Genomic DNA, 22,986 nt, shown 5'->3' with positions numbered 1-22,986 from the left:
GGTCTGCAATAGTTGGCATTTTATAATTGAATTCCAAGACAGCCCTCTCTCTATCTTTTCCTAATGGGACAATAAGTTGTGTATCATCAGCATGCATACTTTATATGCCCACTGTCCAAGTACCCTGATTGGTGCCCCCAATGGATGAAGGAAGATTAGTATAAGTGAGAAGAGTGATCCCTGGCGAATCCCATACTTATGATCCCAAATTAGAGACAGGACATTTTCAAGCAAAACTTGTGTCTGCCTCCCCCTCAAAAATTATGCAATCCATCCGCTATGTTCTACTTTCAATTTGAGTTTTGTGAATGAATAGATCTCTAAGACTTGACCTACTGACAAACATCTAAAAAACACGAACCACTTTATCTCAGGGAGCATAGTGGGTGATATAGTCACACTGATACAGAGAACTCACAATGAGATCCTCTGAGTGCTGTCATAAGATTGCATTGTGCAGTTATGGTAAACATAGCAGAAAGAGCATCATTAATCGGTGCTAGAGGCTATTGTGGTGCTGTTTCCTGCAGTGTATCAAATTGTGAAGCTAATTATTTTTTTTAATCATTCATTTTTTTCTTTCACTGTTAGAAGTGTACCGCTAGAAGTGCTCTAGTGACATGCCATAATGACACAGCAGTGACTTTGTATGGTAGAAAATCCTGCATGTTTCTCTCAGGTACAGAGCTGGAAATTGAAATAATACTGTCCTGTCACCTTCATGTTTCTGACATTGCTTGACTTGTGAAGTTCAAATGGAAGGGAGGTTGAAACCACATCAACAGCCTGCAGTTATTGTGCTCATTCCACTTTTCTTTCCCTGCTTCTGAAAGAGCCAACCACTCCCATCTACACATGCATGTGCATACGCACACACACGCGCACACACACACACACACACACACACACACACACGCACGCACGCGCGCTTATCTTTAAGTTCTGGTAAGGGAGCGCAGGTGACCTCATTCCATAACCACAACCTTACCACTTCCCTGATTTTAGACCAATTCCATATCTGTTTCTCCTAAAATCTCTGACTAGTGATAGAACTCAATGGCAGTGCAAAATTTTGATTCCCTATTTTTAATCTTGCTTGACGAAATCTGGCAACAGGATGTCAGAACCAAACCTTAAGACTGAAAGGCAGAGACGAGAAATGACAACATTGTTAGGAAGCAGCAGGTTTTCTGGTAAGTAGACCTCAGATGTAACCTACATATTGCATGTGAGATTGATACATTGTTTCCAGTTCAGAGATGGGACAAAATTCTGAATGTGCTTTCTCTTCAGTGGCTGGCACTGAGAAGCATAGAGAACACACTCATTGTTGATATCCTGAAAATCTGACTGGCCGAGTCCCAAGGACAGTTTTAACAAAATCACACCAAAAACAAACCCTACTGACGTTTTCTTGGCAAACCAAGGTAGGCGAGTGAGGGTGGAGACAGGTTTCCATGAGGTGCAAATTGAGCCAGGTTAGAAGCCAGACCCACACCTAATGAGCCATCAAATTGCAGCTTTGCAGCTCCCACCAGTTTCCTCAAGCTAAGGGCAAGAGTTACATTTCTGACAAGAGCAGGACAAGTACGTCTGTGACTCAACCTGCTTCCACAATTTGAAATGGTGTTTTCTGCTATTTCAGGAAAAATAAATTCCACAGAAGAAAGTGGGTAAGTACAGCATGCAACACCAGCAACAAGAAACCATTGTGGGGCTTTGAGCTCAATGTGCTAAATGTAAGGTTTTCTTGCACCTCTCTTCCCTACTTTCTGGCCAGAATCTCAAATCTGTCCCCCCATGTCTAAAAGAAAAGAAAACCCCAGGGAACAGGGAGGTTTTGTGACACTGGCTGCATCAGCACTGGTGAACGCCAAAGGCTGTCAAAGCAGTGCAGCTGACAGAGTGAAGGGCAAACAGGAGGAGACATGAAAAGATCAAATTCCAGCGAAACATCTGGGCATCACCAGATGGGACAAGACGAATAAGCAAAGAGATGAGACATCACTTGCTTTCCACAGCATATTCCTTGGGTTTTTTGCAGGACTTTGGCAAGAAATGCTGATGGTGGGTATTTTCCATATTTTCTATCAACCATGTGACAGATGGTGACTAAAGAAAGAGAAGAGGAAAAAGATGGAAAAGGAGAAGGAATGAAGGTGAGAGATCTGCTGAATACCGTCGTCCCCTCACATGTGCTATATCCAGCTGCAGGAGTGTAGTGTGGAAATGTAGTGCTACTCGTCCACAACAGGAGAACACTCTGCTGGGGAGGAGATATTGCTTTCTTTGCTCCTTTGGGTTTCCAGCTGAAAGAGAGGAGTCCTTTACTGTTTCAACCATCCCAGGCTCATGCATGCAGGGGCCACAACTTTTTGTGCTCTCCAGAGCACAGCGAATATGGGCCCTAAATCTGATGAATGGCTGTGGACACTAGGAAGCAGCTTGTGCTTCCAGCGCACCTCTAAGAGCAGTGGGGAACTGGTACCTTGCTCCCAGCAGAGGATTATAAATTAGTGGGGGGGAGGGGGGGCTGGAAAAGTCCAGGGGGCGGCAGGTGGAAAGGTCATCCAGGGAGGGGGCAATCCAATTTTTATTTTTGAAAAGAACAGGGGAAATGGGGGCCTGAACTATGAGTCCCGGGTCATTAGTAACATGTTAAGGGGGGGGGGGGGGGGTTAGAGGATGGGGGATGCATGGCCTAATGAGGAAATTTGAAGTTTTGTGGGAGAAGGAGGAGATTAGGCCACAGGTTTTTCACTTCTTTTTTTTTTTTTGTAAACAACACTACTATTCCAGATATTTTTTCAAGATATCCAAATAAGTCACAAGTTATCTGGCCGCACATTGCGTTTTGAGCAACAGTAAGTAAGAGCATGGTTTTACATTTTCATACCAGCACACCCAGCTGAAACGCCCAGAGGAGAGGTTTTAAGTGCATGAGGGTAGGAGTCCTTCCAGCTTCCGCAATAAGCTCACCCGAACTTCCTACCTGGCTTTGCACCTTACCCGACACTTAAGATCACTTACTCAAAATCTCTTAGACATTCCATCACCACGACAGGCCAGATTAGACATTACCAGGAAAAGAGCTTTTTCAGTAGCAGGACCATCCCTCTGGAACTCTTTACCCAACCCTCTCCGCTTAATATCAAATCCTTATCATTTCAAAAAAGCTTTAAAAACATTCTTTTTTCAACAAGCATTTAATACTCCTACTAAGCATTTCCCCGATCAAAGATGAAGCTCTCATCTCCCCAAAACTCACCCAGACACATATTACCTCAACTTCTCCTCTATCATCCCATTTGCTTTCTTCCTAGGATATTTTAATCCAATAAGTTGCCACCCCCCCCCCCCCTTCATCCCTTTTACCTTCCCTATTCTGTTTACCCATGGCATGTTACCATTATTATTATTTTTTAATTAAGAATTTCTTTTAGCTAGCAATTATCTAGCTACTTAGCTAAATTTATGTATTTTATGTTTATTTTAGTTATATTTTATTTTTACTTTATTTTAACCTGTTGTAAACCGTTTTGATAAAATTTTATTTTAAAAAGCGGTATATAAATACTTTTAAATAAATAAAATTAAATAAATAAATAAATACCTGCACAACTACAGGTCTAAGCCTTGTAGACAACATGAGACCATGACTAATCCCGCTCGCAGCAATAGGAGTCTGAAAGTCTGACCCAAGCAGAAGAAGTCACAAAAAGGACGGCTCAGTTTGTCCTGTGAGAAAATCACCCCCTGGCCCATGTGGGTAACAGATGCAGGCAGGAAAAGTTTGAGTCCAGTCCTTCTGAGCTCAGTTTTTATGAATATTTGTAATTTGTCATGCACTGCAGTCCAGGAGTGAATTCACATGGCGAGGGGTTGGATTGATGACGCCACTCACATAGATCCAGACGGTCACTCCCGTTAGCCTCTTCGGGAAAGCTCAGTAGAAACTCATTCCCCCCAAACCTGGGCTGCTGTACTTTCCCTCTAACACATTTCACCAGCTCTGTTACCGTTCTGCTGGCTGAGTTCAAAGTAATGTTAAAAAGCACCAAGTCGTGCAACGCAATTCATATGCGCCCTTCCTCCCCTCCAGAAACAATGGTTCTAGATAAAGAGTCATTTTAAAGTGCCACCCCACAGCTGCAAGCCACGAATGCATGCTTCATTTGCATAATTTACTAAATGGAATAAGAGGACTGGAAAGGCAGGTCAGGTTCCATTTCCATATTGTGCCAGTAAAATGCCCTGTGCAGGGGCGGATTTCACTTCAAGTGCAGCCATGATTAAAATTCAAAGCAGTCCATTTTAAGTGACGAGTGTTTGTTTTTACAGTGATATACAAAGCTTTGCTTTAGGAAGGAAAACCTTAATTGATTGCACTGAAGGGGAGAACTACTTGTGATAAAATAAATTACCACGTTTTATTTGCTTCTTTCTTGTTTTTGTTGGGGTTTTTTTTTTTTTTTCTTTTTTGCCCTTGTAGTCCCCTCTTCCTTCTTTGGCTTTCCAGCTGCATCAGAACCAGCGGCGAGATCTCCCTTCATTCACAGTTACTTGAGGATTGATGCCCTATTTTATATCCTCTCCCTGCTCACTTGGCCCAGTCCTAGGCCGCAGGCCATGCATCAGGGACCCTTCTGGAGTCCTGCACTCTCGGGCCCTCAATCCGCCAGCTGGGTATTGCCATTCAGCTACGGCTGAGACTTCTGCTCCACAGTCTGGGAATGTGGCCTCTACAGCATCCCCAGCCTCAGTCAGCCAAACGGGCAGAGTCCTGGCCCGGGAATGACCGCCATGTGGCAGTGCATCCACTGAACCATCAGGCAGGTCCTAAAGCAAGGTATTTTCCATTGAAGACAGACAATGGCAAATATTAAAAGGCTTACTAGAATCTAGTCTGCAAAGTCACGGCACTTCCTTCCAACTGCAAAACCTTGACGTTTGCGTGCGGTGCTGGACGTGATCTGTAATTTCTCATGGCACAAGAATTCTATGCTTACACAAGAGCTCCTTCTTGGCATTCTTTCTTCATTGTTAAGTTGTTGAAAAAAAAAGCCCCTCCTCTGTCCCATCATGCTCCTTCCTATTGAATCATTTCCGTTAGAAGAACATCTTTTCAGAACCCAGAGGCATTATCAGAAGGTTTCTCTCCTATAAGAGCTTCTTTCCACCATTCCAATAAAGTAATTTCTGTCTTTCTATCCTGGAACTGGCCCTTGCTCTCCTTGCCTCAAATCCTGAAGGGTCTGCTTAAGGCAGGCTGACCCAGACTGTGGTACTACTGTGTCCTGGAGCAGAAAACTGAAGGCCACCACATGTCAAAGCTACTGTGGCAAGATTGGCAGCAAAACCAAAAGATTTCTGCTGTTCTGGCTCTGCACTCCAAGAGCCACCTTCTACCTTATGTTGCTTTGTTGTTGGAGTTTACTTTTCCAGTTCTGGAGCAAAGTGTACAGACCATCACTTGAGAATAGAAAACACCAGTATAGGGGTCAAGCAGTCAGAGTTAGACGATTAACAATTCAGCAAATGAACAAATGCAGAAGAGGAAAAATAATGGAAGAAAGCATCCAAATCTATTAGAAGCAGAGCAAAAGAATTGCTGAAGTCGTAAAACATTTATGACTAACGTAAGCATATTGGGCCTGATTTTAGGAAGAATTTACATATGTAAAATTGAGTTTTACACATGTAAATACACCTTACCCCTGTAAGTGGGCTTTTGAAAATGGCTACAATATATGCTATTGATTTGTCATACAATATTGACGTGTAAGTGTACTTTACTCACCTAAATGGCTTTTTAAAACTGCTACGATAGTATATTACATTTACTCATGTAACTCCTTTTAAAATTACCACCGTAGATTGGAAATATATGCTGATTAAACATAAGTAATATTCAATATTCAAACCCTTAGATTCATCCACATGATATAATTTTGCATGGATAACAAAAAGGAGAGAGAGAGCGAGAGAGAGAGAATGTCATAGTATGCAACTATTTATATCACTAGAGGAGGGCCAGCTAATAACTTGAGGTAGCTTTTGGTGGTTTGGGGTTTTGGGGCCAGTTTGACATGCAGAGTGAGACGTGCAAACAGCACAGTACACCTCTCTAAGAAAGAACATTGTAGAAATCTCATCTTTGTGAGATTTTCCTCACCCAAATCACATCAAATCTTCACCAAGTTGTACTGTGCTGTTTGCACGTCTCACTCTGCATGTCACTCTGGCCTCATAACCCTAAACCATCACCAAACCCTCACCTCAAGTTATTAGCTGGCTCTCCTATAGTGATATAAATAGTTGACTAGTATGCAGGCCTAATAAACACACCTCATGATACACTATTTATACAAAGCATGTACTCTGCAATTCTAAAATTATCATAAACATGCCCCTTTTTCTTATAGCATTTTGATGTATCTAGGGGTAAGTTAGGTGCCTAAGTTTGGCATCAATTTTCAGCTGAACTTAGGATCTTGTTTTCAGCTGAAAATTCACATAAATTTAGGAGTCTACAATGAGAAGACTGGGAGTGGGTCCCAAGGTGGTGCAATGGATTAGAAATTGGTTAGCTGACTGAGAACAGTGGGTAGAGATAAACAATATACCCTGAGGAGAGAAAGGTGATTAGTGGAGTGCCTCAGGGATCAGTTCTAGGGCAGATCTATTCAAGATCTTTGTAAGCAATTTTGCAGAGGGCTTAGAAGGAAAAGTTTGTCTTTTTGCGAATGACACTAAGATCTGTAACAAAATAGACATTCCTGAATGAGAAGTGAAATAATAAAGATTGAGGTGTGCTTGAAGTATGGAGATAGGATTCAATGCCAAGAATTGCAGGGTCATACATTTGGGATGCAAAAATCTAAAGGAAATGTGATGGGGGAGAGACTTCAGGGTGATAGCTTCTAATGTTGACCAAGCAATGTGGCAAGGCAGTGACTAGGGCCAGAGGGGTGCTGGACTGTATAGCCAGTAAAAAAAAAAGGAGGTGATAATGCCCCTGTGCAGGTGATTGATGAACCTTCACCTGCAGTACTGTGTTCAGTTCTGGAGGCTGAGTCTCAAAAAGGATAAAGATTAGATGTGGTCCAAAGAAAGACAATTAAAAAGGGGTGGTGTCTCAACAAAGATATGAGACTCGAGGCCCCAAATATTTAAAACCTATAGGAAAGGAGAAAGAGAGGGAGGGATATAATATAGAATGCCTACAATGAATTATTAATGTACATAGATCCAACCTCTTCCAATTGAAATGAAGCTGTAGGACTAGGGAGTTCCCAAGTGGGTAGAGTCTGGAATAACATCAAGAAAAACCTTTTCACAGAAAGGATGGTTGATGCTTAGAATGCTCTCCCAGAAGATGTGATGAGGATAAGAATGAGAAAGGGCATGGGATAAATACAAAGGATCCATAATGACTGGAGGAAGGCAATGAAAACTGAGATAACAGGTAGTAATCTTGGTGTAACATTTCTGCATGGGGTAACCTGCATGTAGTGGCAGTTACAACCCTAAACATATTGCATATCCATTGGGCGGGCAACCGTTCATCAAGCTTGTGTTTAAGGACCCTTTTACTATGCACCTCCTTTACGTCCAGGTAACAGTTCCCTTAGTATATGGGGAAGGATATTTTTATAACTATTTCATGTAATTGTCATGCTAACATATCTGCTGTCATTTTTTGTTGTGTTAAATTGAATGATCTCCATAAACAGCAGGGCTGGTCTTCTAGGGCAATCATCTCCTCGATGTACCATGTCACCACCTTCGATTCTCCCTGCCTCCTACTATGGAATAGTGAGGTAATAAAGCATCTGCTTCATGGTGGCTTGCCATGGGCATGGGGTTTGGGGGTTGCTAGTCTCCCACTGGACAAAAAAAGAGTCAAGGTGCTCATCTTGGGAGATTGATTTCCCCTTTTCTCTGGCTTTCCTGCTGCTTCGGATGGTAGCCAGGGTCTCCAGGCTAGCACCAGCAGTCTTTCCTGAAAACATTGCTAATGGATGTTAGTCTTTAAAATGATGCCGCACGCCACGGTTTATAAGCTGGCCCAATATCTTTCTTCAACAGTGAATATGACCGGCAAAATGCTGTTCCGTATAGCAGTTATGTTTCCTATGCATAGGTTTCTTATATAAAATGAGAAACTCATTATCAAACCATGCAGGTTCTAGCTGAGATAAGCTAGTTAAAAAAAAAAAAATGCTTGAACTTCATTGGTCCTATTCCTTCTTTGTCCCTTCCCACCCCAGCTCCATTTAGTGTAGCTTCAGTGGCTTCACTTGGTTACCCTGAGTGAAAAAAATCTCTGCAGTTTGTTTGCCCCATAGAGTTGAATGAAAAGGACATTTTTTTTATTATTATTTTCAAGGGCACATTCCATCTGTTTCATTTTCAACAAAACAAAAATGCCCTGTTCCATTTCAGATTACCCATTCATTTCAAATGAATGCACATCAACAATAAAAGGAACAGAGTCTACAAATTCAACAGAGTAGTTTAATACTGAGGTTTTCAGAAATCATTATGGAAAACCTAATAAAAGCCCATGACTTTAAAGCATGTATTGAAGACTGAAGCCTTGTGAATGAGATGAATTAGCCACAGTAACAGTTCTGTAGACCAACTGGCACAATAGAGGCCCCATTAAATTAGCTTGAAACTGGAGATAGAATGCGACTTCGGCAAGCCAGTGCAACAGTGCAAACCAAACATCTCGATTCTTTCCGTACTGTTTTGAATGCTTGGCTCCCATTTACTGGATTGTCATGCTCAATTAGACTTGCTTATAACAAGCTGTCAGTCAGCACAATAGGACCCCCTACATCTGTCAGAACAGCCTCCTCAGTGTCACTCCCATCTCTTTCGGAAGACACATGAGTGGGATTTCAAAACAAGGTTTCCAAATGTTTGTTTTGGAACATATTGTACGCCCCTGCCAGCTCCTCCTTTTTTCTTCTACTCTCCAAGTTATTTTTCTTCTTTGCCATGAGAATAAATAGAACAAACCATGGAGACGGTTTCTACAAACCTTCAATAGCGTCATGACAGGGGAGTGGGGAGGGTTGGATGTCTTGATGGCGCATTCTGGCAAGAAAATATAGTTTATACTGAAATCCCATCCCTTCCAGGAGATATGATATGCAACAATAATGTTTCTTCATAACAATTAAGTTAGTACAGAATGAAGAAAGATTTCCAAGTAGAGTTATACTTCCCTTTCTATCACAAAGCTAAGTAAATACATGCTCTAAATGTCATTCTGAAAGGAAAGATATATTAAAAATGATTGGCCATCTAGATGTGGAAGTTAAGCAACAGATGTTCTATGGGCTACTAAGTCCATCTCGTCTGAGTGAAGGAAAACTTGTGTGGGTGTACTGCACTACCAGTACATTCAAAGTATTCTTCTGGATTGTAGGGATTTTTTTAACTGAATTTTTTCAGCTTTCTTCAGGTATAATTTTATATTGTATTATGGCTTTTCATAGCAGAATGTGGGGTGAAGGAACAGTATTTCCACACAGTCCTAGATCCCAATTAAAACAAGGATGAAGGCATGGCATCTCTCCTTGTACTGAGTACAGCACTCTGGCTAGTAATCTTATATTGTAAACAATTCTTGGCTTGTTCACGAATGGGACCATGATTGATGATCTACTCAGCAATCACGTTTTTGGAATGTGAAAGCTGGATCAACCTGTCTTCTTTGCCCAAAATGATGTACACATCACAAAAAAAAAAAAAAAAAAAAAAAGAACCACTTGTGTGTCTGATGTGCATTGTAAAAGATGTATTTCTAATTCACACTCCCAGTGAGGTTTATGATATGCATTATTGTGTTAATAATTCATCTGTGCTGCTTTTTTTGTCATTTATATACTTAGAATGATAAAACAGCCTGGCAGCTGTGACTGATACCAAAGCATTTATAACAAAGGAAATAAAACCTGTTCTGTTTAGGAGCTTTGATTTTCCCAGTGGGGAAGAAAAAAAACAATTTCATGTGCCACCATTTTTGGATAACAGCTAATGAAAAGCTCGCACCTTAGACCCCTTCAACTTTGGTTCTTGAGATCTGTGGCTTGGTGATTCCTTGAGTCTGCATTCTCCTCTAAGCTCTGACTCTCCAGAAGTTGAGGTTGTAGGCTCTCTTGTCCTCTGGCTGTCAAAAGTCCAATTCTATAGGATTATTTGCCTCCACTCTTTCCTGCCATTCCATTGGTCGGGCAACTGCTCATCAAGCTTGTGTTTAAGGACCCTTTTGCTATGCACCTCCTTTGCGCCAGGTAACAGTTCCCTTAGTATAAGGGGGAAGGATATTTTTATAACTATTCCATGTAATTGTCATGCTAACATTTTAAATGATTGATTGATAAATTGTATATCAATGCAATGACTGTACTACATATTTTATGATTTTGTAAAGGGTTTTTTTTTGCTTGTAATGTTCTGTACATGTTCTATGCTGCCTTGGACATTTTGGAATAGCAACTTATAAATATAACTGGATTTGGTTGATTTCATTTGCCTGGTTCCTGGAAGGTCCTCCTGTTAGAGCCATATCTGAAGCATGCATACTTAGTCTCTGTTGTGTCATCACACAGACTGAGTGAGGAGAGGCAGAGGCAACCATAGCAAAGGTTTATTCAGAAGCTGTGGCCTCCATGTGCTATTTTGCTATTTCTTACAAAGACAGACAGGTAAAGCACTACTGCAGCAGCAGATGCAGAGACAGATAGCAGCATGCTCTACTACAGTGTTTCTCAAGCTGCTGTACCCTCTTAGCCAGCCTAGTTTTCAAGATATCTACAATGAATATGCATGAGATAAATGTGCATGCAAAGGAGCAGTGATGCAAATCTATCTCATGCATATTCATTGTAGATATCCTAAAAACTAGGCTGGCTATGGGTTACTCCAGTACTGGCATGAGAAACATTGCACTAACTCACTAGGGTATCAATTGGCTCCATATTTTCAAATCAGACTGATCCAGCCATAGTCTCCACCCCACTGCAGGCCCAGACTTGTAGATCTGATTTTCTTAAGAAAAGCCGAGCTACAGTCCAGGCCTCCAAAGGGGTGAGACCAGGACTGGATTGGCCTGTCCTGAAAAAGTGGAGCCAGTTGGCAACCCTAGAATACACTTGGTTGCCACCCAGTGACTGGAAGTAAGAGTTACATACTAGAACTGAATATGTAGCAGTCTATCTTTGCTTTTCACAGTGGTAAAAAAGAAATCATGAGAAAATGCCTTCTCCCTGCAAAGCTGTGATGACTGAAGAGCTTGCTGGTGCTTTCCTTCACTAGGTGGCACATGGGGCCGTCTTGTCATTGCTGTGAATTCCATCTGCTGATCTGAGATGGCTCTGACTGAATTGCACTGATGAATTGCAGCTTTCTTACCTTTTGTGTTTCCCCATAAATCTCCCTAGAGATAGAATCAATTGAAGCTTCCAGATTTCAGATAGGAACACTGCATATTCCATTTAATAAATGTTTTAATCATTCCCCGCTCCTCTTCTGACAGCACGTCGGCACTTCTGTGCTCAATTCCGGTTTACAGACACAGGGAAGAGAACTGCAGCAAAATGAGCCCATGCCAATTGCTCCGATGATTGGATTTTCTGACACAATTGTTTCCAGGGCCACTGCAGCCCTTCTTCATTCTATAATTTGGCTTCTTGCAAACTGCCTCTTATCTTCATCATGGCTCTGCGCAAAAGGATCATGCCTCTGTTCGTTTTGGCAAAAATATAGACTGATCAGTTCTGTAGCCTTAACATGATTCTCAGTAGGTGGTATAATTCTCTTTTAGTCATTGCCTATTACGATCATACAATGTAGCAGGCAACCCTTCTCATTTGCTACACTGCCAAGGCAACTTTATTTACTTCTGGGCCTTCTTGTGGGAGTTCGATTGGGTGCTATAATTATTTTCCCTGCCTTTCTTTGACTTACAATCGTTTTAGAAAAGTTAACTTTTAAAAACAAATGTCTAGCAACCTAGTAATTTGGAAAGCTGATAGTAACTAAGGTCTCCCATTTATCCACAGAATAGGTGCAGCACATACAGCAGTGACACAAGCCTTCCTCTCGCTCTCTCTCCACACACACAAACACACAAGCAAACAAATCACGTGTGTGTGTGTATTTGTTTCATTTCTGTTTGTTTTTAACAAAATATTCAAACACTAAACTAAAAGGATTTCATGCATCCCCCTTCCCTCCTTCCCCCATATACACAGACACTTCCAGGCTTTCCCCCAATCCTGCACAGTACCCTCCTCTCCCCCCCCCCCCCATACTCTCTTACCCTCTTGATGAACATCTCTTCATGGGGCAGCAGTGATCCCTGGTCACTCCTACCCTGCAGCTGCTGCTATTGCAAATGGAGCCTGAAGTCCTAGGCTGGCACCACTGTAAATGTTTTGCCATTCAAAATGGTGCCAGTCTGTCCCAACAAGAGGACATAACTTGTCTGGGCGAAGTAATCTGGGGAGGATTGGGTGATGGCCCAGGAGTGATGGGGAAGAAGGGAGGGGCTTAATTAAAAAAAAAAATGAGGCCAACAAAACCAATCAAAATATATGTTTGTGTTTATTTCATTTACTTTAAAAATGAAATGAAATGAGAAATGGTTAAAATGTCCCTTTTTGTTTCCAATGAAAGCACATCCATAACACTGTCCCAAGCAGAGAACAGGAAGTGCACAGGCAGAAGCAGCACTCACTGCCTCGTCACCACGGAACAGGTACCCCATGCAGCACCACTGTAAGAGCCTGTCACACACAGGAGAGGAACAGAATGGCCAGCAAGGAAGCTTCCCTCACACACTGCCCAGAAAACAAGAGCCACACGATGGGCAGCGATGCACAGTTCTCTCACATACTTACATAGGTACCCCACGCAGCACCACTGTAAGAGCCTGTCACACACAGGAGAGGAACAGAATGGCCAGCAAAGAAGGCTTTCCTCACACACTGCCCAGCAAACAAGAGCCACACGATGGGCAGCTAGGCACAGTTCTCTCACATACTTACGCAGTACGGATGTGCAAGAAAAAAAAATGTAATGCATTTCATTTTTTTGTTTCAAAAATGGGGGCATGTTTCAGTTTGTTTATGTTTATTTTGGTTCGGTTTGTTTCTAAACCAAATAAATATTAAATTTAAAAAAAAAAAAAAAAAAAAAAAAAGAAAAACACAAAAAGAAACCGTCCCCTACCCCCATCACCCCCGGACCACACTTACTCTTTCTGCAGAGGCTTCTGATGTTGAAAGGGGCAACAGCAATCCCCAGATGTTCCTGCCCCTCCAGCTCCAGTGTGAAGATGGCACTGGCACCATATTGTTTATGACCCTACAGTAAACGTCTATCCCTCAGTCCGACACCATTTCCCAAGCAGAACTGACGAGGCAGGTATGATGGAGGATATTGGAGATCATCATGGAAGGGGTAAGCATGGGCTGGGTGAGGTGGGTGCATTTAGAGGAAGGCAGTGGTGGTGGAAGCATTTTGCATGTTCATTTTTTTTCATTGACTTTCTCAAATTAAAGTGAATTTTAAAAAATAACTGAGGTTTTTTTTTCATTTGGTTTCTAAATGAAAAAATGCATGCAATTCATGGTGTTTTGCATTTTGTATAAAATCAAATGCACACCCCCAGCAGTGTGCCTTGCCCCTCTTCTGGAGAGGGCTATAAAATCTGAGTCCAATGGATCCTAGAGCCTTTTCCTGACATTTGCCAACAGATGCATCAATTAGTGCCTGTGGAAACATATCCACTTCTTCACTGGGTACTAGCCTTAGTCTACTGACGTGATCAGATTGAAAGTGAACATGAAGGGCTCTGCATCCCTGACCAATCAACTGAGCCATCCAGCCCCCTGCTACATGTAAACACTGCCATGGCTGAGCCTATGAGAGTTAAGCCTTGCCTTTTCATGCCAGAGGCCTGTTCTCTGAGCCTCAGGTCCCACGAGGTCTTCCTGCAGCACAATAATGATTTTTGATCATTTACAGCGCACTTTTGAGGTATGTGTGCAGTTTGCAAAGAACCTATAATACAGTAATCACAAAATGCTATTTGTATAATTTAGTGGGTAAAACTTGACAGGGAAAATGAATGGAAACCCCAGCCATGCTGATTCTGCCAGCTCTCAGCAATCTAATTATGGACACAAATAAAATATTTCTTCAAACAAGCACATGAAGACGTTTCTTCCGTTTTCATCTTAAGGGATCTAGGTTTGATTTTAGACTACAACATAGTGACTTGAAAGTACTATTTTCATCTTGTCATCACTTCATCTGGGTCTCTTACTTTTGTTGCTCTCCTCTGCACTTTCTCCAGTTTCCCCATATTCGTTTTTTGACATGTGAGCCCCAAAACTGAACTCATTGCTCCAAAAAGACCTTCCAATGTTGAGAAGAACAGAAGGGTGATTTGGCTTAGATGACGCCTCATGCTTATATTAATTGCATTCGGGTAACCTGCCTTTTTTTTTTGTCTTTTCTAATGCACAACTACATTGCTGATGCTTATTCATTTTATTTATTATTATCTCAGTTCTATGAACCATCTCCGATGATTTGCTTGGAGCAGCCAGCAATAGTACAAACCATACAAATAATACATAACAGCATATCATAAAAACAAACAATCAATACAATAAACAATCATCAAAACATAGAAGGCCTACACTAACACTTGAAACCTCTCTGTTCTTTTCATATACACACAAGTTAAGATTGTGACCAGAGTTACATCTCATCTGGAGGTGAGGGGAGGTTGTAGGAAGTTTTAAAAAAAGGATAAAGGTCTGCAAGAAGCCGACGGTTCCTTGCAGGGATCCAGAGATTCCTTTAGGGAGCTTGGTTAGCCACACTGACAGCGAGTCAATGATTCATTTTCACCCTCCTCGGCTGCCAGCACAATGCCTCTGTGTATCAGTGGAAGAAGAATGGGTGTCTGATACGAGTTCTCAGTCAAATGTGGTTTATTAAAATCATCATCAATTTATTGACACTACAGTAGGCAACTTCTCTGAGGCTTCCTGTGAAGGGAGAAGGAAGTCAGCCACTTAATCAAAATCTACAAGGAAATATTTCTGGAGTTCTCTTACTGCTTCTTCAGGGCCAGCAATATCTCGGTGGTGGCCTTTCCCATTGTTAAGTGGGAGGAACTGGTCTGCTTCTTAGGTTTGATGGCGCTGAATACAATAGAGAAAATATATCCATAGCTGCTGGAGAAGACCCGAGGCGTAAGTCTGAACGTGCCATGAAATGACAGGCTATAATGCTTTTGCTCATTGACAGAAAAGGTCACTGCCCACAGTGGTAGGAAAAGAAAGCAGAGCAAAAATGTTACTACTAAAGCAGAGGGCTTTGTATCTTTTCCTTTCCATTCTCCAGCCGTCATCCTGCTGTGCTGCTGCAATGCACAATGCAGAATTAGAAGGGAAGGGTAAATGTAAAGAAAATAAACACATTGGAGGTAGTTTTCAAAGAGTTACATGGGGGTTGCTCCACTGAATATATCTGAATAGTGTTTAAGTTATTCGAATACGTTGTGTCAGACTAACCTTAGACCTCCTTGATAGCTGGTGAAGAGCTGGAGGTCTAGATGAACTGGTGGCGTGGCTATGTACTCCACACTGTACAAATTGTTTTGGAAGTTTGTTGAATATAAGGTTTTAAATAAACAAACTTGTGATTCAAAGTAAGCACACAAGTATTTTCAGAAGCGAAGTCCATCCATATTTTATAAAACACCTGCCTCTGCCTTTATTTCTGGGTTATAACTTCCTGTTACAATTATTATGCCTGTATTTTTATAAAATGGGTGTTTTGCTGCATTACAAATTTATGCACGTACTTTCAAGGCAGAAATACTTTGTATTTTATAATCTGTGCAGCTCCCCCGTGTCAATCTCTGTGCGTGCACTTATGTGCACATTCGGTGCCTTGAGCATGCATTTCAGAGTTGGGCTTTGGGTGTATTTATCGTCCATCCTACAGTGATCACCAGGAGATAATGTGTGCGCTTCTACTCAACTCCCATCTCAAAAAGCAAATAGTTCACAACTGATCATTTAGGGAATGCAAGAGCTATCAGGGGAGAAGAAACTCAAAGAGTAAGAATTATTCATCTTGTAAGAGAGATAATGGAGGGCAGATATGATAAAATACCCTGGAAAGATTTGTTTCTTTTTTCCAGCTTTGCTGTACTCAGAATACAAGAGCATGGCTGGGTCCTACAATCCTGTGACCTGACTGCCTGGATGTCATTTGCATTGGTAGAGTCTAAACTGAAGGCATTTTAAGTAAGTCAGCTAATCTTTGAATAATCTAAAAAATAAATCATAAATGTAACTGAGCATAGACCATAAGCACTCCAAGGCTTAGAGTTTCAGATAAAAGTAGGGCAAAAAAAAAAAAAATGCTACCAAGCCAGTTTGCTTTTAGATTTTGGGAAAGCACCACTTTTGGCTCAGGATTACATTTCCTACAACTTCATAGTTGAAACAATTGGTGAGAAATAGCTATGCAAGCATTGCCACTTCTAAAAAACACCGTGGGACCTTTGTACAAAAGTATTGATTTAAGAGCAGAGCAAAAATTTCAGTGCTAAATGCACATGTTCTCCAATGCACAATGCTTAGGCCTTCCAGAAGTTGCTGAGAATTAAATCAGGGCTTCCCAAATCTGCCCTACCCAGAGCAAGCCAGGTTTTCAGGATATCCACAATAAATATTCATGAGCCACATTTGCATACATTGAGTATTTAACTAACTCATTGTGCAGAAGGGATGGAGGGTGTCCTATTTTTGCCAGAAATGTGAATTTGGCACTGAAATTCCACACAAAAGTTGTTTTTTTTTTACAGAGTGATATAAATTTAAGATTGTGTATTACTGTGTCCTGAATTTACATGCATTTTTCTGTTGCATTGTCATTAACCTTTGTACTCTGCCAAAAGAAAGTCATTCAGATTGGCAGATTATAAATAATCCAAAATAAATGAATAAATAGTAGATAGATCAAAGAGGATACAAGAAGGAAAAAAAATAAAAATTATACCTGAGAGATCAGTTTAGGCAGTGCCACATGGTCTCCCCAAAGACCAACTTTGTTGAGTGCCTGATGCAGATATGACTTTTGGTATTAAGATGCTTGTTAATTACTCTCCTTAGCTTAGAGCATCTATTTTTTGAATGGCATTTTCAATGATACTTGAAGCACTGGAGAAAATATCACGAGCTGCACAGAGACAAAATCCTTCTGAGGCACTAATTCTAGAATGCAAAAGATCTTTTGGCTAATGTCCTGGTTTTGTTTTTTTTCCAGCGGCCATCAGAGTCATTCATCCTAAAGATAATATTTCAGGAGAGACTGGTGTTACTACATAGAAAGGCATCAAAAGGTGTCTTGTCCCAGGATTTTTCCATGAACCTATCCATACCATATTGATAGATTCAGCTGTTATACTTTACCTCTGGTAGAATGCAAGTCACCCAAGTAATACTAAAGGTTTCTGAAGGCTGAGCCTTCACAATTGATTTCTAGAATTCTTGAACCAATGCATTAATGACTATAATATATACAGCTGCGTTTACTAATTTCTATAAGTTTAGATAGATAGCAAGTGGGTGCATATGTAACAGCCTCCAAATGAAGACAGTCAGAGCCAAAAGTAGAAAACATAGAACAAGCACCCATAGCAAAGGATAAGCCAGGATAAAGTCAGATGTCAAGCAGGGTCTGCAGAATTGCAATAGATGGGGAAAATGGATGGACTAGATGGGCCATGCAGTCCTTATTTGCACTCACAGTCTGTATTTTACAAGTGATTATATGCAGAACACAAGCATAAGAGCCAGTAGAAAAATAAAGCAACTTTCTCTAACATTACTGGGGAAAAAATGTAGTATTTTTCATTCTTGTATGCACTGATCCTAGAAAAGCACAGTTTCCTCTCCCCCTCTCGGGAATCAAATTTTTGCTGAAAATGCATTACATAAGAACATAAGAACATGCTATGTAGGGTCAGACCAAGGGTCCATCAATCCCAGCATCCTGTTTCCAATCCAGGCCATAAGAACCTGGCAAGTACCCAAAAATTAAGTCTATTCCATGTTACTGTTGCTAGTAATAGCAGTGGCTATTTTCTAAGTCAACTTAATTAATAGCAGGTAACGGACTTCTCCTCCAAGAACGTATCCAATCCTTTTTTAAACACAGCTATACTAACTGCACTAACCACATCCTCTGGCAACACATTCCAGAGTTTAATTGTACGTTGAGTGAAAAAGAACTTTCTCCGATTAGTTTTAAATGTGCCACATGCTAACTTCATGGAGTGCCCCCTAGTCTATTATCCGAAAGAGTAAATAACCGATTCACATCTACCCATTCTAGACCTCTCATGATTTTAAACACCTCTATCATATCCCCCCCCTCAGCCATCTCTTCTCCAAGCTGGAAAGTCCTAACCTCTTTAGTCTTTCCTCATAGGGGAGTTGTTCCATTCCCCTTATTTTGGTAGCCCTTCTCTGTACCTTCTCCATCACAATTATACCTTTTTTGAGATGTGGTGACCAGAATTGTACACAGTACAATTGTACACAGGTGCGGTCTTACCATGGAGCGAATCAGAGGCATTACGACATTTTCCGTTTTATTCACCATTCCCTTTCTAATAATTCCCAACATTCTGTTTGCTTTTTTGACTGCCGCAGCACACTGAACCAACAATTTCAATGTGTTATCCACTATGACGCCTAGATCTCTTTCTTGGGTGGTAGCACCTAATATGGAACCTAACATTGTGTAACTATAGCATGAATTATTTTTCCCTATATGCATCACCTTGCACTTATCCACATTAAATTTCATCTGCCATTTCGATGCCCAATTTTCCAGTCTCACAAGGACTTCCTGCTATTTATCACAATCTGCTTGTTATTTAACTACTCTGAACAATTTTGTATCATCTGCAAATCTAATTACTTCACTCGTCGTATTTCTTTCCAGATCGTTTTTAAATATATTGAAAAGTAAGGGTCCCAATACAGATCCCTTCCACTGAGAAAATTGTCCATTTAATCCTACTCTCTGTTTCTTGTCTTTTAGCCAGTTTGTAATCCACGAAAGGACATTGCCACCTACCCCATGATTTTTTACTTTTCCTAGAAGCCTCTCATGAGAAACTTTATCAAACGCCTTCTGAAAATCCAAGTACACTACATCTACAAGTTCACCTGTAACCACATGTTTCTTAACTCCTTCAAAAAAGAGAAGCAGATTTATGAGGCAAGACTTGCCTTGGGTAAAGCCATGCTGACTTTGTTCCATTAAACCATGTCTTTCTATGTTCTGTGATTTTGATGTTTAGAACACTTTCCACTATTTTTCCTGGCACTGAAGTCAGGTTAACCGGTTTGTGGTTTCCCGGGTCACCCCTGGAGCCCTTTTTAAATATTGGAGTTACATTTGCTATCCTCCAGTCTTCAGGTACAATGGATGATTTTAGTGATAGGTTACAAATTTTTACTAATAGGTCTGAAATTTCATTTTTTAGTTCCTTCAGAACCCTGGGGTGTATACCATCGGTCTAGGTGATTTACTACTCTTCAGTTTGTCAATCAGGCCTACCATATCTTCTAGGTTCACCGTGATTTGGTTCAGTCCATCTGAATCATTACCCATGAGAACTATCTCCAGTATGGATACCTCCCCAACATCCTCTTCAGTAAACACCAAAGCAAAGAAATCATTTAATCATTCCGCGATGGCCTTATCTTCTCTAAGTGCCCCTTTAACCTCTTGATCATCTAACGGCCCAACTGATTCCCTCACAGGCTTTCTGCTTTGGATTTATTTTTAAAAGTTTTTACTGTGAGTTTTTGCCTCTACAACCAACTTCTTTTCAAATTCTCTCTTAGCCTGTCTTATCAATGTCTTATTTTTAACTTGCCAACGCTTATACATTATCCTATTTTCTTCTGTTGGATCCTTCTTCCAATTTTTGAATGAAGATCTTTTGGCTAAAATAGCTTTTTTCACCTCCCCTTTTACTCCAGAGGCAATGCACATCCAAGTCAGTAAACTACAATACAGTGAGTGTTAGGTGGGATACTGCAAGAAGGGCTATTGGAAGGTGCAGGGCTAGCAGCCAACAAGATGAATGTGCTCCTTGAAAATAATTAACTTGGCTTAATTCTGCTGCATATCCTACTGCAGGGGCAGAAGCCTCAAGAGCCCTGGAACTGGCCTCCTAAAACAGGACGTGCATATGCACATGGATTTGCACAGTAAGAACTATAGAAACGGGTTACTTCAGATTCTAATATCCATAGGAAATTTACCTCTTTTCTGAGAAGAATCCAACTTTTCAAAAGTGTTTTCTGCTTAGTAAATTGGGGACGTTGAGCCTCATTAGCATCTCAAACAGGTGTCATGGACCCACATTCACTCATGCTTAGCACAGGACCACCCAATACTAAGCAAAGGGCCAATCTTTCAAACTATGCGGGCATTGATTGTGCACCATTTCTGAAAGGGAAGTGAGTTATGTGAGCCTTTGAAAGTTGCCCAGCAGAAAAGCGCCCCCGCCGATATCTGCACCTTCGTTTTCCCATGGATACTTTTCTCCCCTCAAAATGCACAAAATTTTGAAAATACAAAAGCACCTGCTCCGTTGCCTCCCCCGACTTAACCCTGCTGTTGATCCCACTTTTCCCATGGGCAAAAACAGGCAAGGTTTGTCGATTCCTGTGCCTACTTTTTACCTGCATAGAGGGTGGGAAGTTTTCAGAGGATCATGGCTTTTAGAAATTACCTGCTTGAGGTCTGCATTATCTTTGATCCATTGCCCTTTAACACATTTTCTCTCTTTGCTTTTATTTTCTTTATTAAAAAAATAAATAAAACATGCAGTTTGTCCTCATGATTGCTCACTTCTTTGGCCTTTTCTGTCACTGCCATTCTAAGCTATGACCTGTGATTTCACTTTGATTTTTTTTTTCACTAGAAAGTATGTCTTGGTCCTTACTTATATCAGCTTGGAGCCACTGTTAAGCTAGTCATCCCCTTGCAGAAAAAAAAAATAAAAAAAAGTTAAAAATGAAAGAGACAGATGTTCCAAGAACGATAGCAAAAGAAAAGTGAGAAGACGACATATCCTGACATAACTTTCCTTTCTGAAAGCTGGTTTCCAGATGGAAGAATTGATTTACCCACTGACATTTTGAAATAAATTGCAAACTATTTTAAAATCCTCCTCCCCTTTTACTTTGTATTTAGAAAGGAAGTCGATAACATCTGGATACTGCCCTGAGAGGCTTTCAGAATTCTGGCTTGTAAATTACTTCTTAGTTCTGAGGCTTCTTTCAGTGGCTCCCTCTGTCTGTGACAATTTGTTTCCATGTATGGAACTTGAACTTTTCTTCTGCTGGGGGATAAAATGTTCCTTGACGCTATCTCTAGAGGCCTCCTGCCATTCCTGCAGCAACGCTAATGCTGCCTTCATCTAATAAAATATGGTATTTGGCCTATACTCTTCCTCTGCTGGTTATTAGTCTTGTGTTTGGGACCTCAGAGGAATACTGTAATAGTTCCATTTTATGCTGTCCTTTCAAAGTATAGAAGGGTAATGGTCTCCCTAAGGCTTTTTATGAAGACTTATTAGGCAACTTGCAACAGATAACAGTAATAAAACAATTAGTTGCATTCATCAAAATCACCTTAACAAACAGGGAGCAGTACATTGTAAGCCTCTGCATCCACATCAGAGCACGATATAAATCTTTCCTAATATGTAACTTTACAGAGCCAGCTAATAGCACACGCTCCCACGATCCAGTGCTGTCTGCGCTATATATTGCTTTTGCTGTGCAAAAAAACCTAGGATGTATGGGGGCTTGGAAGGTATTTCTTTGTCTAGACAGTAATACAACGTTCACAGAGAATGGAAACATGTAATGAGCTGGCTGTTAAGAGGCACTCCCCTTTACGAGAATCAGAAATGCGATGCTCATTTCAGTGCTGGTGGTAATAAGCTGAGCAGTTGTTAACCAGAGGTGGCAGGGCCTCATGCCTTCTCAGTGGATGCTCGCCTTTGTGCACTCTGCAGTTGAGGATTGAGGATTGAGCCTTAGTAAGACAGAAGCTCCCATGCACAAAGCGATTGGGATAGTGAGAGAGAAGCCTCTTACTCAGTGTACTGTACTTAGCTCTAAAACAAAAAAGTTTTTAAACAGCACACTATAAAGAAAAATCTCTGTGTATCCATACTGTATGCATTCCTTCAGGTATACAAATAAAAGAGGCTTGTATTTCAAGCCACAGTGTAGATACATACACACAGCTCTCTAAACTCAAGCAGTGTGGCCTTTAAGTATTGCACTGGAGCTTACTCATCTTCCATCTTTCTCCAGTATAACATCCCTTGACATGCCACTTACTGGTTCCGTTACACAGCAAGGCTAAAAGGGAATGGCCCAGAAAGTAGTAGAGAATGGCAACAACGATTGCCATCCTCAGCAGGGCTCTGCGGTGGTAATGCTGCCAGAAACGCACCATGAACATTTTCTTTCCAGAGGGATGCTGGCAGTCATGGAGCCAGTGTCGGAAGGCAGCCACGATTGCATGGCTAACGATAACATAAAGGGGGTGAATTTATCCAGTCACACCTTGAGAGAGCTGACACCTCTATTTCCTTCCTTATTCTGTGCATAGGGTCTCCAGGTTCATAAAGACAGCAACCAATGAGTTCCAATCCCTTTATCTTTTCTATTTCAAGTTAAAACAAATTCTGTCTGCCAGCAGAGTTATAGAGAGGTCTTCCACGGTTATCTGGAGTAGAGAAAAAAACAAACTCCTTGGATTTGCGTTGCAGTCCATTCATTGACCCAGACAGGCAGCACTGTCTAATAAACTCTACCACGGACAATTTGA

General features: G+C 41.1%; 1 protein-coding gene across 3 annotated transcripts in view; it reads right to left on the bottom strand.

Moving 5' to 3' along the window:
• Window positions 1-22,986, bottom strand: part of LRRC4C (leucine rich repeat containing 4C) — a 983,140-nt gene that overhangs the window by 855,489 nt on the left and 104,665 nt on the right. The window lies entirely within an intron of this gene.

The sequence above is a fragment of the Rhinatrema bivittatum genome, chromosome 17 (assembly GCF_901001135.1).
Source record: "Rhinatrema bivittatum chromosome 17, aRhiBiv1.1, whole genome shotgun sequence".
NCBI classification, from domain to species: domain Eukaryota; kingdom Metazoa; phylum Chordata; class Amphibia; order Gymnophiona; family Rhinatrematidae; genus Rhinatrema; species Rhinatrema bivittatum.
The sequence above is the reverse complement of the archived record's forward strand: the minus strand, read 5'-3'. Positions and strand labels throughout refer to the sequence as shown.